The sequence below is a fragment of the Hemitrygon akajei genome, unplaced genomic scaffold (genome assembly GCF_048418815.1).
Source record: "Hemitrygon akajei unplaced genomic scaffold, sHemAka1.3 Scf000100, whole genome shotgun sequence".
Classification (NCBI taxonomy): Eukaryota; Metazoa; Chordata; class Chondrichthyes; order Myliobatiformes; family Dasyatidae; genus Hemitrygon; species Hemitrygon akajei.
Genome location: NW_027331986.1, coordinates 2,368,340 through 2,382,200, shown reverse-complemented (window position 1 = coordinate 2,382,200; position 13,861 = coordinate 2,368,340). Strand labels below are relative to the sequence as shown.

At 45.8% G+C, this 13,861-nt stretch overlaps 1 protein-coding gene across 5 annotated transcripts in view; it reads right to left on the bottom strand.

The window, feature by feature from the left end:
• The window catches only part of LOC140723105 (uncharacterized), a 165,861-nt gene extending 158,260 nt beyond the window's left edge, over positions 1 to 7,601 (bottom strand). For 4 of the 5 annotated variants that reach the window (XR_012097807.1, XR_012097805.1, XR_012097806.1 and 1 more), the window contains exons 1-3: positions 7,492 to 7,601; positions 2,414 to 2,586; positions 1,040 to 1,216 (exon numbers count right to left, since the gene is read on the bottom strand). The gene's annotated coding sequence lies outside the window, so the exon portion shown is untranslated. The remainder of the gene's footprint in view (positions 1 to 1,039; positions 1,217 to 2,413; positions 2,587 to 7,491) is intronic. The other variant, XM_073037731.1, reaches the window with a different exon arrangement.
• Positions 7,602 to 13,861: the final 6,260 nt, after the last annotated feature.

Here is a 13,861-nt window from a genome sequence, read left to right as displayed (position 1 = left end):
AGAATTGTACGGCTTTAGATTTTGTCCCAGCTGAGAAAGGGGGAACCTGTGCTGTTATTGACACAGAATGCTGCACCTATATCCCTGATGAATCTACTAACATTACATCCCTCTCCAAGCACACTGCAAAGGAGATTGACAGCATCAAGAAAGTAGGGCAGGATTTACACGGGTTCACCGAAGGATCGAAACGGTGATCTTGAAGGCCTGTTTGGTAATATGTGGGGCATGATACTGCATTATGGCCTAATAGTTGTACATATCTTTGTTATAATTACTGTTGTACACTGTCATTACCCACTGAGAAGTCAAAGCTGTACTCAGTTGCTTTCTCTGTAAAAAGTTACTGCTTTGTTGATCATGTAATGATCTAAAAGATGGAATGATAAAGTATGTAAAAGGGTTAACACTTCATTAAACAATAGCAGCCTGTTTTTCTGAAAGAAATTGCTGATGATCAACAGATGTACTAAGCCGTGCTGAGCCATATTTCTTCTTCAGGGTAGCTAGCTAGGGTTTCAGGATGCTTATCTCATTGTGCACTCATGTGTAGAGATAGGACAGCGTCAGTCTGTTCTGTGTCTGGAAGCCATTATGACTGTTCTGTAACTTGTCTATAGGGGCGGGTCATGTAGTAAATATCTTTGGCTGCAGCCTGTGTTGCGTGGGGAGTATCTGGATGGATATATCTGTGGTGTAAGGGGAATTGTTAGTCAGTTAGTGGATTGGGTGGGGACAGTCATCGACTGTGCCTGTCTGAGTGACTAACTGAGTAAGCCTCAGGTGCTTGGAACAAAGCATTTGTACTTATACGGTCTCTGAGTGACTCTCTCCAGATTCGACTTCCACAGAATAGGAGTGGTTTTAAAGCGCTGGAAGCTGGAAGCTCATTACCAGACCTGCAGTGATTGCAACTGGGTCTGACAGAGGCATAAATGGTTCTTCTGGGCACATTCAGTCTCGCTCCAACTATATCCCACCTTCCCGTATACAGGTATGTAATGTCTAAAGGATCAGAGTTTGAGTAAATGAGACTCACCAAACTTTCTCCTGACTGAATAAATGGAATCTCCGAGTCTCTTGAGGCAGAGCTGTTCTCTCCAGTTAATGCTTTCAGTCCTCAGGCTGTTTCACTTGTTGCTGTTCCCTCGTCTTCAGCCGTGGTTCGCTTCTAGTTGGGCTTTTTCTTCCAATAAACTTCTCACCGCAGGTCTAACTTTAACCAGAGAGATAATGAAGCACAATAACAATAAAAAGGAGAACCAAACATTTCTGGTTAATGTTACTAAGAACAAAACGTTAAAGGCTGATATAATGATCTCAGTAAACATTTGTTATTGTCATTCACACATCACAAAATGATACGGGATAAGGAGGAGCCATCATTCAGTCAGGAACAAAATTAGATGATTCGATCCATCTGGTCTGCCCCACCATTTAACCACAGCTGATTTTCATTCCAACACCATATTCCTGCCTTCCTCCTGTAACCCTGAGCTACTCAGCAATCAGGAATATGTTAATCGCTGTCATAAATATACCCAAATGGCAGCTTCAACCAGCCTCTGTGGCAACAAATTCCACAGATCAGACATCTTCTGGCCAAAAAATTCTTCTCCTCTCAGTTTTAAAGGGAAGCTTCTTTATTCCGAGACTGTGCTGTCAGATCACAGTCTAATGGAAACATCCTCTCCATGTCCACTGTATCCAGGCTTTTCAGCAGTTGGTAGGTTTACTTAACCATACATCCCTCCACCACCCCCACCGTCCCTCTAAACTCCATTGAGCACAGGTCCAGAGCCATCAAATGCTCCTCATACATAACGCCGAACATTCCTGAGATTATTTTTGTAAACCTTGTTCGCAGCAACTGTACTGAACACATTTCTAGGAATAACAAACTAATTGGTACCAGGGTAATTTGCAGGGGAAAGTTGTGGTTACTTTACTGTTCTACTATCACAGAGTGAGCCATTTCCATGTCCATATTAAAACCGGTACATTTCAGGAAACATAAACCAATCCAGAGTGAATGTAATAAAAAGAAATTGGAATTACCAAACTGCTCAGCATGTGAGGAACACCTGTGGGGAGAGGAACAATATTTACAATTCAGGTTAAAAACACTTTGTCACGATGACTTCATTTTCAGTTTTTAATGCAGATCTCCAGCAACTTGAGATTCTGCCCGATTTCCACCATTTTATCCAGATCCGACTTCCACAAAATGCGAGTGATTTTAAAGGGCTGGGCTGCTGGAAGCACATTACCAGACCTGCAGTGATTGCAACTGTGTCTGACAGAGGCATAAATGGTTCTTCTGGGCACATTCAGTCTCACCAACTATTTCCCACCTTCTATTGTACAGGTATATAATGTATAAAGGACCAGTGTTTGAGTAAATGAGACTCACCAAACTTCCTCCTCACTGACTCACTCGGAACTCCAAGTCAGCTGATTCAGAGGTGTTCTCTCCAGTTGATGCTCTCAGTCCTCGGGCTAGTTCAGTTGTTGCTATTCCCACATCTTTAGCCATGGTTTGCTTGCAGTTGGGGTTTTTCTTCCAATAAACCTCTCACCGCAGGTCTAACATTAACCAGAGAGATAATGAAGCACATTAACAATGAAAAGGAGAACCAAACATTTCTGCTTAATGTTACTAAGAACAAAACTCACTGAAATTTAAACGTTGAAGCCAAATATAATAATCTCAGTGAACAATCTTTTATTGCCCCTCACACATCACAAAACAATATGGGATAAGAAGGAGTCATCATTCTGTCATGGTAATACATAAGACACAGGAACAGGATTAGGTGATTTGATCCATCTGGGCTATAAACGTGCAGGAGCAACGTGTGGTTAAGTGCCATGCTCAAGGATACAACACACTGCCTGACCTGAGGCTCAAACTCATGACCTTCAGATTGCTTAACCACTTGCCCACGTGCACATCACAGAAACCACTCTCCCCCCTAGACTTCCCAGTCCCTCGGTAAAGCAGGCAGTGAAATCAAAGATCCCCACAACCTGGAACATTCTCCTTTCTCACCCACCCCAGTCCGGGAGAAGACACAACAGCCAGAAAGCTCAAGGACAAATGTGAGCAGCCTCAGGAAACGAGGCGAGTTCAGGGAAGTTAATGAACACAGTGGCGAAAATCACACTATGTGATCTTGCGTCACAAAGCGGAGGGCGGGGCAGATCTGCGGCACACAGCCTCACATGACCTATTGGCGGGACTTCCATTTCAACTCTGCGGAAATAGACAGCCTGGGCTCCTGGTTTGAATCGTTCAATGCAGGTTAAGTGAAGTCCACACATTTTTGACAAGCCCAGATAATCGGAAAATAAATGAGTAATTAGTGATCAGTTCAGGGCTCACGGCCAACAATGGATCTCCCTGCTCGGGACTGGTCTCAATACTCAACAATGGGAACGCAATATCTTCGGCCCGCAGACAGTGATCCCGACCCCTGGCTCCACCACCCAGAAGATGAGGACCCTTTCCCAATCCCACAGATGAAGTACTTCAGCACTGAGCGGAAATGAAAACACCGCCCAGCCGAAGACAGAGAGCATGCGCGAAGTGAGTGCCTCAGAAACAGATGGGCAGATGCTGCCCATTTGTTGTTAAATGGGAGGGGCAAATGTGATCATGTGACCAGTGGGGTATCCCACCACTCTGTGGAAAGAAGCAAACCTGCCGCTCAGATCTCCTCTCACCTGAAATGTATCAGACATTTCAAGCCCCAGGAAAAATGTATCATCAGTCCACTCAGAATCACAATCAGGTTTATTATGAATGGCGTGTGTCAGAAAATTTGTTAACTGCGCAGCAGCAGTTCAATGCAATACATAATATAGAACAAAAAGACCCTAATTAAAATAATAAAAATAACTAAATCAATTACAGTATACATATATCTGGGGCCCTTACTCTTCATGATTTTTATGAATGACCTGGATGAGGAAGTGGAGGGATGGGTTAGTAAATTTGCTGATGACACAAAGGTTGGGGGAGTTGTGGATAGGGTGGAGAGCTGTCAGAGGTTTCAGCGGGACATCGATAGGATGCAAAAATGGGCTAAGAAGTGGCAAATGGAGTTCAACCAGCATAAGTGTGAAGTGGTTCATTTTGTTAGGTCAAACATGACGGCAGAATATAGTATTAATGGTAAGACTCTTGGCAGTGTGGAGGATCAGAGGGATCTTGGGTTCCCAGTCCATAGGACATTCAAAGCTGCTACGCAGGTTGACTCTGTGGTTAAGAAGGCATATGGTGCATTGACCTTCCTCAATCGCGGGATTAAATTTAGGAGCCGAGAGGTAATGTTGCAGCTATATCTGATGCTGGTCACACCCCAATTTGCTCAATCTGGTTGCCACACTACATGAAGCATGTGGAAACCATAGAAAGGTTGCAGAGATTTACACAGATGTTACCTGGTTTGGGGAGCATGCCTTTTTAAAATTGTTTGAGTGAACTCGGCCTTTTCTACTTGGAGCAACGGAGGATGAGAGGTGACCTGATAGAGGTGTATAAGATGGTGAGAGGCATTGATCATGTGGATAGTCAGAGACTTTTTCCCAGGTCTGAAATGGTTATGACAAGACAACACAGGTTTAAGGTGCTCGTGTGTAGTTGCAGAGGAAATGATAGGGATAAGTTTTTTACTCAGAGAGTGGTGAGTGTGTGGAATTGGCTACCAGCAACGGTGGTGGAGGTGGGTATGATAGTGTCTTTTGGATAGGTACCTGGAGACACTGGAGAAAAATAATGAAAAACTAGCTTAGAAAAATAGAGGGCTATGGGTATCCATAGTAATTCCGAAGGTAGGGACATGTTGGCACAACTTAGTGGGCCGAACGGCTTGTATTGTGCTGTAGGTTTTCTATGTTTCTGTTGTTATGAGTGATGAACAGACCTGATGGACAATGGGGTGCAGAGTTAACCATTCCCAACCCCCCTCCTGAGAACTACGAACTATTGCTGTTGTTATGCTGCTCATGAAAGAGAGAGATAAAGCCCAGGCAAGAACATCTGCTACAGATAAGAGGGGGAGAGAGACTGTTGATTTACTGTATTATGACTCTTCCTGGATTATTTACCTTCCACTACAAGGACTTCACTTTGCTCCTTCCTCAGGAGATAGCATTCCTCAGGAGATAGCAGTAGTGGCCTGATTTGATGGACACGGTCATTCAGAGTTGATGGATAGCTGAGACCCCGTGAGTGGGGATAAAAGGCAGGTCTGGAGAGACATCCTTCAGACACCACGTTCGGAGACCGAACCAGGAGATCGGTCAGTAAAGCTCACAGTGTTACAGCAGGGCCAGTGGGGACTTGTGTGTGTCTCCACTCATGCCAGAGTGATGAGTCCACCACAGAAGAATGGTCTAGCTGAAGGAGGGAGGGGTCATAACTGAATGGCCATAACGATATGATGGATTAAGAAAGCCACAAAAGGTTTGTCTGCCGCAGCTGTTGCTGTTACATCTCGCTCGCTCTCACTCTCTCTCCAACGATTTCAATACAACAGCCATAACCACCTCAGCATTTATGAACTGAACTCTATACTTTCCTATGACAATTCATTTACCCCTAGACATCGATAGAGCTAGTTTATTATTTATTATTATTATTCCTACACTTTTAGGTTTATTACTGCTAACTTGTTTTATATGTATATTTGCATTTTTGATAGTGTATTGTGTAGTTTACTAATAAACACCTTTAGTTTGGTACCACCAGACTCCAACGTATTCTTCTTTCTCTGCTGGTCAGACACCCAGTTACGGGGTACGTAACACTGTGAATAAATTAAAAATCGTGCAACAAACAGAAATACTATATATTTTAAATGTGAGGTAGTGTTCAAGGGTTCAATATCCATTTAGCAATCGGATGGCAGAGGGGAAGAAACTGTTCCTGAATCACTGAGTGTGAGCGTTCAGACTTCTGTACCTCCTGACCTGCTGGTAACATTGAGAAAACCACATGCCCTGGGTGCTGGAGGTCCTTGATAATGGACGCTGCCTTTCTGAGACATGGCTTCTAATCCTCTGGTAATCTTATAAACGTCTATCCAGTCTCGCCCCAGCCGGCACAGCTCCGGAAAAACAACACAAGTTTGTCCAACCTCCTGTTATAGCTCGTGCTCTCTAATCCAGGCAATATCCTGGTAAACCTCTTCTGCGCCCTCTCCAAAGCCCCGACATCCTTCCGAGAATGGGAGCGACCAGAACTGTGTGAAACACTCTAGATGTGGTCGAATTAGTTTTATAAAGCTGCAACGCAAATTCCCGACTTTTGAACGCAATGCTTCAACTAATAACTTTAGGAGATCTAGGCCTCATATGGAGCCAGTGATCATTAATGGAGAATGTGTGGAGCAGGTTAAGACCTACAAGTATCTGGGAGTACAGTTAGACGAGAAGCTAGACTGGACTGCCAACACAGATGCCTTGTGCAGGAAGGCACAGAGTCGACTGTACTTCCTTAGAAGGTTGGCGTCATTCAATGTCTGTAGTGAGATGCTGAAGATGTTCTATAGGTCAGTTGTGGAGAGCGCCTTCTTCTTTGTGGTGGCGTGTTGGGGAGGAAGCATTAAGAAGAGGGACGTCTCACGTCTTAATAAGCTGGTAAGGAAGGTGGGCTCTGTCGTGGGCAAAGTACTGGAGAGTTTAACATCGGTAGCTGAGCGAAGGGCGCTGGGTAGGCTACGGTCAATTATGGAAAACCCTGAACATCCTCTACATAGAACCATCCAGAGACAGAGAAGCAGTTTCAGCGACAGGTTACTATCGATGCAATGCTCCTCAGACAGGATGAAGAGGTCAATACTCCCCAATGCCATTAGGCTTTACAATTCAACCGCCAGGACTTAAGAACTTTTTAAAAGCTATTATTAATGCTTTTTGAGATAGTGATTTAGATGCATATCATATTTTTACTGAGTTAAGTATTGTATGTAATTAGTTTTGCTACAACAAGTGTATGGGACATTGGAAAAAAGACTGAATTTCCCCATGGGGATGAATAAAGTATCTATCTATCTATCTATCTTTACTTCATCCTGCTAATAGGACCAGAACACCAGGGGCTGAACGGCGGCTCATCTCAGACGGTTCGGTGTGAAGGTCTCACAACCCGGACCGACCCCGGCAGATTCTGTGAAGGAAGCGAGGCGAGGCCGCCAGTTCGGGAAAGTTCATCCCCTCCCCCTTCAGGTTTCACCGATCACCCTGTGTTTCTCTCTTCCCTCCCCACCCCCATCTTTTATTCTCCAGTCCTGCCGAAGGGTTTCGGCCGGTAATGTCGACTGTATTCTTCCCCTAGATTCTGCCCGGACTGCTGAGTTCCTCTAGCATTTTGTGCGCGTTGCTCGAATTTCCAGCAACTGCAGATTTTCTTTTGTTTGAGTTCGGGGAAGTTAAGTCACTGCTCAACGTCAGACCTCCCCGCTCGGGACCGGCTTCAATACTCACCGAAGGGAAATTGTTGGTGTTGCCCCGCAGAGAATAATCTGTCTCCGGCACACCCTCCGGATCCTGATCCCGAACCCGGACACACCGCTGACCCACTTCCACAAAGAACGAAAAAAACATCACTGCCTTGCTCGGGCATGTGAGCATGCGCACTGTGCTTCATGCGGCACAGGCGGTGGGCGGGGCCACGGAAACAACCCCGCAAATAACCCCGCAAATGCTGCCTATCTGCAGTAAAACATGATCACGTGACGCTGGCGGGTCTCCCATGTGACCGGTGACTGTTCCTCGCCCTTCACATACTGCCCTACCCACCGCCGCATTTCCCAAATTATTTCATTATTTCCCTATATCATTTCCATACGTATTTAAATTTTCCCTCGATATCTTCCCCGATCACTTTCCCTCCAGCCCCAGGTCACAGAGTTCTCAGAGTTATAGTTTCGATTCACTTCCCATCCCGACACACAATTCAGACCCACACAGAAAATGAGCAGGTTTCGTTTAAATCAGTCAACACACACAAAATGCTGGTGGAACGCAACAGGTCAGGCAGCATCTATAGGGAGAAGCGCTGTCGACGCTTCGGGCCGAGACCCTTCGACAGTCCTGAAAAGTTCCGAAACGTGGACAGCGCTTCTCCCTATAGATGCTGCCTAACCTGCTGCGTTCCACCGGCATTTTGTGTGCGTTGCTTGAATTTCCAGCATCTGCAAATTTCCTCGTGTTTGTCATTTAAATCAGTCTATGTTTATAAACACTCATTTTTATTCACATTCCTCTAGCCTCACTGGACAGGAACACTGAAACATTAAGTGAGAAACAACAGGAGGAGGCCATTCGGCCCCTCTAACCATCAGTAAGATGGAGGCTACTCTCCCATCTCAGCCACATGCTTCTGCCGATCCTCGTTTTCTCGATCCCTTGGGTCTCCACAAATCTGCCAGCCTCTGTTTTATGTGAGGACGATCACCGAGTCATCACCGCCCTCTGTGGTGGGGATTTACAGACATTCACCACCCTCGGAGACATTTCCCCTCATCTCAGTCCCGATATTTTCACTGCCATCATATTTGACCTACCAAAATGAACCATTTCACACTTACCTGGGCTGAACTCCATCTGCCACTTCTCAGCCCTGTTCTGCATCCTATCAATGTTCCGCTGTAAACTCTGACAGCCATCCACGCTATCCACAAAACATCCAACCTTTGTGTCATCAGTAAACTTACTAACCCATCCCTCCACTTGCTGATCCAGGTCATTTATAAAAATCACAAAGAGTAAGGGTCCCTGAACAGATCCCTGAGGCACTCCACTGGTCACCGACCTCCCTACAGAATATGACCCAGCTACAACCACTCTTTGCCTTCAGTGGGCAAGCCAGTTCTGGATCTACAAAGCAATGTCCCATTGGCTCCCATGCCTCCTTACTTTCTCAATAAGCCTTACATGGGTTACCTTATGAAATGCCTTGCTGAAATCCATATACACTACATCTACTGCTCTACTGCTATACCTTCATCAACGTGTTTAGTCACATCCTCAAAAAATTCAATCGGGCTCGTAAGGCACGACCTATCCTTGACAAAGTCATGCTGACTATTACTAGTCATATTATACCTCTCCAAATGTTTATAAATCCTGCCTCTTAGGAACTTCTCCATCAACTTACCAACCACTGAGGTAAGAATCACTGGTCTATAATTTCCTGGGCAATCTCTACAACCTTTCTTCAATAAAGGAACAACATCCGCAACTCTCCAATCCTCCGGAAACTCTCTGGTCCCCATTGATGATCATTGCCAGAGGCTCAGCAATCTCCCCCCTCGCCTCTCACAGTAGACGGGGTACATCTTATCCAATACCCGCGACTTATTCAACTTGATGCTTTCGAAAAGCTGCAGCACATCCACTTTCTTAATATCTATATGCTCAAGCTTTTCAGTCTGCTGCAAGTCATCACTACAATCACTAAGATCCTTTTCCATAGTGAATGCTGAAGTAAAGTATTCATTAAGTACCTCTGCTATTTCCTCTGGTTCCAGACCCACTCTCCCACTGTCACACCTGATATTTCAGGGTGAAATGTGAATTTTTTTCGGGAATCTGAAGGGGAATTCTTCACTCAGAGTTTGGTGAGAGTGTGGAATGAGCTGCCAGTGGAAGTGGTGGATGTGCGTTCAAGTTAGACACTAAAGAAAAATTTGGGTAAGGACATGGATGGGAAGTGTATGCAGGTTGTTGGCAGTAAAAACAAAAACGGGTCTGTATTGACTAGAAGGGCCGAAATGCCTGTTTCAGTGCTGCTGGGCTCTGTGACTCTAATAATATTCTGATATGTAATTTCCACAGTCATGTGCTTTGCTGCTAATTACCGAACCCGGTAATTTACAGAATAGATAAAGGGGCTGCCCAGTAACTGTTCCTGTGATCAAAGTCACTGAGACGTTTCATCACTGAGCAGATAATGTCTTCTCCATTCTCTTTCACTCAGTCCAGCACTCAACACCTTCCATGTTTACAGGAAATCACAGAACTCACAGAGAAGGAAACCGTGACAGAGGATTCCCCGCTTTTCCTCAGACCTGGTGATGGGGAAAGGCTCCCAGTCCCAGAGAGTGATGTGGGAATCAGGAATGAGTAGGCAAAGTTGGACAAAATGCTGAAAGGATTTCTGCAGCTCGGTACGGTAAAACAATGCACCGAACTGAAAATAACATTGAAATATTGCTGACGTAACAAAGTACGTCAACAAAGTTCGGCCCATCATGTTGAGCTCAGCCAAATAAATTAGCGACCAAATGGCCACTAAACTGATTCCTTGTGCCTGCACAATGTCCATCTCCCTCCATGTTCTTCACATTTATGTGCCTGTCTCAGCGTCTCTTAAAAGTCTCTAATATATCTGCCGCTACCATCACCCCAGGCATTCCAGACACCCACCAATCTCTGTGTGAAAGAACTTGCCTCTCACATCTCCTTTGAACTTACCCCCTCTCAGATTAACTGAGAAAAAGAATCACAATAAACATGCGATTGTACTGGAGTGAGTGTCATGGTCCGGTCCGTGAAATCCGCATTCCGATTCACGGTCCGATTCATCGATCCTCATTCCGGGTTTTCCAGTTTACCTTGGGTCCAGTGGCTGCCTTAATTGAGGCACCTGATTCTCGTTTTGCGCTGGCTCCATAAACAGCTTCGGGATTCATCTTCAGTCTGCTGGACTGTTCTCTCCTTTCTTCCTGTCCCTGCACTTCTGAAATTCTGGCAGTTAGTTCGGCATCTTATCTCAACAGTTATTTTGGCACTAACCTTCGTCAGTTTCCTGCGCCTGCTACCTTGCCAGTAATCTCGTCTGATACCTTGCCTGTATCGCCGTCAAGTTCAACCGCCGGAGTGAGACTGGAGCCTCAGCATGCCAAGATATGGAGGTATCTATTACTGAGTTTGGATCTGTCTCTTTGTGTCCCTGTGTTTAGTGTCCGTCAAGGAAAGAGTCCCGGCCTTAGGAGGGGTCCTGACTCTGTATAGATCCCCGGCCCTAAGTCCTGTTCCCAAGGAGGGTACCCGGCTCTTTGTTCTGTGTAGAACCCCGGCTCTCAGACCTGTTTCCAAGGAGGGGTCCTGGTTCTGTGTTCTGTGTAGAACGCCGGCTCTCAGACCTGTTCCCAAGGAGGGGTCCCGGCTCTGTGACCCTGTACTCCAACACCAAGGCTCTGTGTTCCAAGATCAAGTCAGGGCGCCGTGTTCCAGCCCCGTCCAAGTCCGAGCTTCGTGTCCTCATCCAGTTCTGGTGCCTCACTGAGCCCAGGAGTACCTCGCCCAGCCTGGTGCTGGAGATTCCTCGTCCAGCCCTAGCCACGTCCAAGATCCTGGTCTAGTCCAAGCCACGTCCCTGTGATCCCAGTGATATCTTGTGTCTAGTCTGTTCCTAGTCCCGAGTCCTCGACTGCATCCGGGTTCCGAGCTCGAATCAAGACCCATGTTCCGGGTCACTGTCCAGTCTCTGTCTCGGAGTCCTAGTCCAGACATCTAGTTCCAAGTTCCTCATCCAGGTCCCGCTTTCACAGTCTGAGTCCTAGACCCGGCTTGCTGTGCTTGTCTCGTCCAGGGCCTGTATCCATGTCCAGCATCCTTTCCTCCTGACTTCCCTTGCATTCTGGATAATCTTAGCCCTGCTCCCAGTACTTCAGTGTCTGTGTCTTGCATTTGGATCCACTACCAGCGCCCCCCCTCCCCCCGCTGGCAACATACATAAACCAGCCCTAACTGTTCCTAACTGTGATTTCCTCAATATAACGGACATTACCGAGAATCTGGAATCTGCAGCGTTCGCGGTTACAGAGCTACTGACTTGTTAAGTGATCTTTATATGAGGGTGGAGGTAGAGGTAGAACGTTACCTCCCTCCATTGCTGATGAATGGGAGGAGAGTGAGGTGTTGAGAAAGTTGTGTGTGGAAAGTGGAGAGCGGGTAGCTGCAGATGAAAGTGAGTGTGTGGAGAGATGGTGGGGAAAAGAGAGGAGGAGAAAGAGAGACTATAAGACATGGGAGTAGAATGAGGCCAGCTGGCCTATCGAGTCTGCTCCGCCATTTAATCATGACTAAACCTTTTCCCCTCCTCCTCAATCCCAGTTCCGGCTCTTCTCCCCGTAATGTTCATTGTCATGTCTAATCAAGGACATGTCAATCTCTGCCTTAAACATACCCAACGATCTGGCCACCACCGCTGCATGTGGCAACGAATTCCACACATTCAACATACTTTGGCTCGGGAAATTTTTCTGGATCTGTTTTGAAAGGGCGCCCCTCTATCCTGTGGCTGTGCTCTCTTGTCCTAGACTGTCCCACGATGGAAAACATCCTTTCCACACCCACTCTGTCCGGGCCTTTCGAAAGGGTTCAATGAGATTCCCCCTCATCCTTCTGAATTCCAGCGAGTACAGACCCAGAGCCATCTAACGCTCCTCGTGTGATAACCCTTTCATTCCTGGAATCATCCTTGTGAAGCGCCTCTGGACCCTCTCCAATGGCAGGACATCTTTTCTAAGATGACGGGCTCGAAGCTGTTCAAAATACTCAAGGTGAGGCCTCACCAGTGCCTTATAAGGCCTCAGCATCACATCCTTGCTCTTGTATGCTAGACCTCTTGAAATGAATGCTAACATGGCATCTGCCTTCCTCACCACCGAATGAGCCTGTAAGTTAACCTTCATGGTGTTCTGCACAAGGACTCCCATCTCCCCCTGCATCTTAGATTCCTGGAATTTCTCACAGTTTAAAAAATAGTCGGCACATTTGTTTCTGCTACCAAATTGCATGACCCTGCATTTTCCCACATTGTACTTCATTTGCCACTTTCTTCCCCATTCTCCTAATCTAAGTCCTTCTTCATCCTACCTGTTTCCTCAACACTGGTGCCCCTCCACCAACCTTCGCATCATCTGAAAACTTGGCAACAAAACAATCTATTCCATTATCTAACTCGTTTATATAAAGCATAAAAAGAAGCGGTCCCATTACTGACCCCTGAGGAACTAGTGCCTGGCAAACAACCAGAAAAGGGTCCTTTTTATTTTAACTCCCTGCGTCCTGCCAATCAGCCAATGCTCTAACCACTTTAGTGAATTTCCTGTAATACCATGGACTCTTACCCTGGTAAGCAGTTCATGTGTGTGCACCTGGTCAAAGACCTTCTGAAGTTCCAAATGTACAGCATCCAATTCATCACCGTTATCTAAACTACTTGTAATCTCCTTCAAGAATTCCAAAAGAGTCGTCAGGCAGGATTTTCACTGAGGGAAACCATGCTGACTTTGTATTATCTTGTCCTGTGTCACCAGATACTGTATCACCTCACTCTTAACAATTGATTCTAACATCTTCCCAACAACTGAGGTCAGGCTAACTCGTCTATAGTTGCCTTTCTGCTGCCTTCCTCCTTTCTTAAAGAGTGGAGTGGCATCTGCAGTTTTCCAGTCCTCCGACACCATGCTGGTGTCTAATGATTATCGCAAGATAATTTCTAATGCCAGCAGAATCTCTAACGCTACCTCTTTCAGCACCCCTGGGTGCAGTTCTTCTGGTCACGGTGACTTGTGTACCTTTAGGTCTTTCAGTATTTTGAGCACCTTTTCTCTTGTAATAGTAACTGCACCCACTTCTCTTCCTTCCCACACCACAATATCAGGCGTGTTGTTAGTGTCTTCCACAGTGAAGACTGATGCAAAATACTCAATTAGTTTCATCAGCCATCTCATTGTACCCGGTTATTATTTCTCCTGCCTCGTTTTCTAGCGGTCCTTGATCCACTCCAATTTCTCTTTTATTTTTAATATACACTTGGGGAAAAACTTTTATATTCCAC